Source organism: Drosophila bipectinata, unplaced genomic scaffold (genome assembly GCF_030179905.1).
Source record: "Drosophila bipectinata strain 14024-0381.07 unplaced genomic scaffold, DbipHiC1v2 scaffold_268, whole genome shotgun sequence".
Taxonomy (NCBI): domain Eukaryota; kingdom Metazoa; phylum Arthropoda; class Insecta; order Diptera; family Drosophilidae; genus Drosophila; species Drosophila bipectinata.
The window spans coordinates 1-4730 of NW_027222918.1; the positions used below are offsets into that span (position 1 = coordinate 1).

At 54.3% G+C, this 4730-nt stretch overlaps 1 pseudogene; it reads right to left on the bottom strand.

The window, feature by feature from the left end:
* Positions 1-6: 6 nt before the first annotated feature.
* Positions 7-4110, bottom strand: LOC138927463 (uncharacterized; annotated as a pseudogene).
* Between the last annotated feature and the right edge of the window lie 620 nt (positions 4111-4730).

Genomic DNA, 4730 nt, shown 5'->3' on the forward strand with positions numbered 1-4730 from the left:
TGCAACTTCTTCTTGTGGATGACACATACCTTCAAGAATGGACAACAGACTTGACCAAGTTCCTCACCCTTGGAATCCAGAACTTGGCCCGGATCAGACGGATCATCAGCTGACTGCCACCGTGCAGCGTGATGCGATGTGTAAAATGAAACAGGAGTCGAGACAGCTGACAGTCGTACGGAAGGATAATAGGGTGCCGTTCGTCATAGTGGTGAGAAGCTCAGAGGACGTGACCCGGCCGCAGGCTCTCATAAGGCCTTGCGAATCCACGAAGGGGTTCAGATTCTGAATCGGACTGGATGCCGATATTGGACGCTTTTCGCTTAAGCAGCCCCATCTCAGAGACGAAGTGTCAGCGCTGAGTGACGGAAACTAGAAGACGTTCAGCCGACGTTATCTCATTAGCGGTCAGGTGCTCTTCAAACGAAAGTCGAATCTTCCGCGCGCGCTGGATGAAGCGATTAACATAGGAAAGGACTCGTAATGCCTTGTCGAGTGTGGAAAAACGCTCAAGGAGATCTTCGGGGGGTACTTTCGCGACATGGACCTTGACTGCTCGCTTCTCGGTTCAGTCACGGGGTATCATAGCCTTGAGTGGGCAGTCGCTGCGAGTCCTCTGCAGCCAGTCAGGACCGTGCCACCACAACTGGTTATCTGCAAGATCTTGGAGAGCTACGCCCCGGCTAGCGAGATCCGCAGGGTTATGCTCGGAGCGGACATGTGCCCATTTCTGCACGTCGGTGAACTGGGTGATCTTGGTCACCCGGTTGGCCACGAACGTTGTCCACTGGCACGCTGGCTTATGCAGCCACGCGAGGACAATAGTCGAGTCGGTCCAACAGTATAGGGCAGACGCGGCCCTGGCATTAGTGGCAGAACGGCGGTGGCCATCTCGGACAACAACAAGGCACCGCACAGTTCTAGTCGAGGGAGCGAAACCGTCTTAACTGGGGCCACTCGAGTCTTTGCAGTCAGCAGGGTCACTATTACCGTGGACCCGATTTCGACACGAACGTAAATTGCTGCGCCGTACGCCTTCTGTGAAGCGTCGCAGAACCCGTGGTGTTCGACCTTTAGGTGTGGTCGGAACGCGACCCATCGAGGAACACGAATCTGATCGAGCACCGAGTAATTCTTTAGGAAGTCAACCCATCGCTGACAGAAATCTTGAGGGAGGGCGTCATCCCACCCTAGATCCAGAAGCCAAATGTCTTGCATGAACATTTTTGCCCGAACAATGAAAGGAGCGAGCCAACCTGCTGGATCGAACAATTTGGCAATTTGGGAGAGGACTTGGCGCTTTGTGAAAACTGAGCCGGAAGTCAATTCTGGCGGGACAAAAAAGAATTCATCAGTCGTCGCTTTCCACCGCACGCCGAGTGTCTTGGCCGTGCTCTCTGCATCGATGTCGAGAAAGTCAGCTCGGAGACGGTGATCGATCGGAATGTCGGCCAGGATTGCCTTGTTATTCGACGTCCATTTCCTAAGTGGGAACCCTGCTGACTCTAGGGCCCCTTTCAGCTCCCGAATCGAAGCTTGGGCTTCAGTTTTGGAGTCTGCCCCCGCGAGAACGTCATCAACGTACATAAACTGCCGGATAATTTGACTTGCCTGCGGATACTTCGACTCTTCGTCGTCAGCGAGCTGTCGCAGCACACGGATCGCCAGGAACGGGGCACAATTGACACCGAAGGTGACCGTTTTCAACTCGTAGTCGCGGATATCCCCATCGGGATTGCGAAACAAAATACGTTGGAGCGGAGTATGCTTGGGGTCTACCCAAATTTGCCGATACATCTTCTCGATGTCGGCGTTGAAGACAAACTTAAAGTACCGCCACTTTAGGATTTGAATCGTCAGGTCGGATTGTAAGACCGGGCCCGCGTAAAGAATGTCGTTCAGACTGGTCCCGTTTGCGGACGGGCTCGAAGCATTGAAGACCACTCGCACCTTGGTGGTCGTGCTTTCGGGCTTGAAGACTGCATGATGTGGTAGATAGTAGGTAGCGGAATTGCTCGCGGGAGAGACCTCGGTCATGTGGCCTAAGTCGATGTACTCCTGAATTACCGAGTCATAGCGGGCCTTAAGGGGCGGGTCCCTCTTCAGGCGCTGCTCGTTACGCAGAAACTGAGCAAGGGCAAAGGAGCGTGAAGCCGCTAGCTCGGAACCCTTCTGCCCGGGGTCGCGTAAGGGGAGCGTCACAACGTACTTGCCACACTCGTCTCTTTTCGTCGTCTGGACAAAATTGTGCTCGCAAACGGAATCCGATTCCGAGCTTATCGGTGTGGGCACATCTTCCACCTCCCAGAATTTGGTGAGGAGCTGATCCAGTGAGTCACCGAGGCTGGGGACCACTCGTGTGGAAAAAACGGACACGCTGCGGGGATTGGCTGGAGATAATGGGCCTGTCAGCACCCATCCAAAAATGGTCTCCTGACCGAGAAGCGACCCGCATATGTTAGCCTTGGCATTACCGAGGAGAATGGACGGAAGAATGTCAGCTCCTATTAGTACATCGACTTGGGAGCTCTCAAAGAAGTTGGGGTCCGCCAGGGGAATGTCGGGCAGCCCCTTGAGACGATCTCGCGGAATCGGGTATGATGGCAGATTTCCTGCCAACTGCGGCAGAACGTAGGCCGCAGTCTCTAATTGTAGCCCGGGTCTAGACGGCGACCGAATGGAGAAATGGCACAATTTTGTAGACTGCGCGGAAATGGTCTGATTAAGGCCGGAAACTTGGGCTTGAATCGTCTTGAAGGGTGGTTTGACGAGGTTGAACAGTCGTTCCGTTATGAAGGTCGCTTCGGACCCTGAGTCTATCAGAGCTCGTGCCTGGAAGCTGCACCCCAAATGGCACACGTTGATAAGGGCCGTGCCTAGTAGGACGGCTCCTGACCCGGAAGCGAAACACACCTGAACATCCGACTGATCCTCTGAGCCGTTTGTGCTTCTGGCAGTCTGTGCGGGTCGAGCCCTTGCTGTCGTAGGCGGACTTGGAGCGGTTGCGAACGGATTGCCGCGGTGCAAAAGGGTGTGGTGTCGGCTGTGACATGTGAAGCAGGTATGGGCGCTCGTGCAATCTCGTTGCTGGTGCCCTCGGGCAAAACAGTTCAAACATAGCTGCTTCCTTTTAATGTAGTCCGAGCGCCCATTTACGTCCATTTCCAAGAACCGCGGACATAAACGAATGGGGTGGTTCTCCCTCGAACAGAGATCGCAACCCTTGGGGCCCGGAACCACTCGAGTCTCGTATGAGTGGAGCCTTCGAGCAGGGGCAGTAGGAGTTCCCGACCTTGGCGGAAGTTGCCCGGAGCCACTAGGCCTGACGTCGTCGATCGCTTCCAGAGTGCGATGGCGCTCTGTCAGGAAGTTGTCTAATTCCTTCTATGTTGGAATTTCGGCCTTGTTATGAACGGATTGCTCCCACATGGAAAGTGTGACTTTGGGGAGCTTTGACGAAATCATAAGCACCAGGAGGCAGTCCCAAGCCTCAACATTGATGGCGGACATTGCTAGGGCTGTCAGACAACTCTGAATGGTGGCTTGGAGCTCCTTCAGCGCGACCCCGGACTCTTGAGAAATAGCCTGGAGGTTGAAAAGGATTTTCAACTGGCTATTGACCAGTAGCCGCCGGTTCTCAAAGCGGTCTGTAAGGCTTTGCCAAGCGACGACAAACCCCTCATGGGTAAGCGGAGCCTTAGAGACAATGGCGTGGGCGTCTCCACTTGTTTCGGACAGTAAGTGGAACAACCTCTCTACCGGGGTGAGCCGCGAGTTTTGGATGTAAATGGCCGTAAACAAGTCTCTGAAGGTGGGCCACCGAAGATAATCACCCGCGAAGACCTCGGTATCCACCGGAGGTAACCGGCAGCCTGTAGGCGCGGGCGTGTGGACATTGACGGGAGCCTGAGTGGATTGGGAAGCAATTTTCTCCCGAAGCTGGGCAATACATCTCGAATAGACGGAGTAACAGTAGCTGTACTTCGCTTCCAGCACTGTCGAGGCGGCCGCATTGTCGTCGGACACGGCTAGCAAATCGGAGCAGCTCTCATAGCTCTTCTCCACCTTCTCCCATAGTGCCTGAATTTGGTCCCGATGAACTTCGCACATGTACTGGGAGCCTCCTTCCGTTTCTCTGGCGCCCGGAGTATTTATGTTAGCCTCAAATTGGCTAATTCGATCCGTTGTGGCGATGAACTTTTTCAGCGCCACGTCGACCGCGCTTTGAGCCATTTTTGCAACGGAACGAGTCTGCCTCTGTGAAGGACCGGGGATTGTATTGACGGATTCGTCACTCTTTGCCCTTGGAATGGCACTGTACGCCTTAGGCTTTAAAAGAGGCGTCCGCGGAGAAGCGGATTGAGATCTGTCCAGACGGATGGTTGGGATCGGACGTGGCTTTTGGTCGTCTCCCGTGGGCATTCTCAGACACCAATTCGCTGGTCAGAACTTGTCGACTGACGCGCGCAATGGGTGCCTCGTACGAAGCGGTAGCCGGTCACTAATGTGATGAGACCGGTGAGATCGCGGACGAATTGCGATTGCAAGGCCAAGTGGGAATTAGAAGCGCCGATGTCGAGAGGAACGTCGGATGCGGCACAATTCGGATGTGGGAGAAACTTCAGGAAGCCAAAAAGAAAAATCCAGAAGGGCCAAGGTTCGTTGAGATTCTAGGCGGATTTTGCCAGATGCGAAGTAGAAGCAGCGGTAGGGAAATGACGGAACGGAAA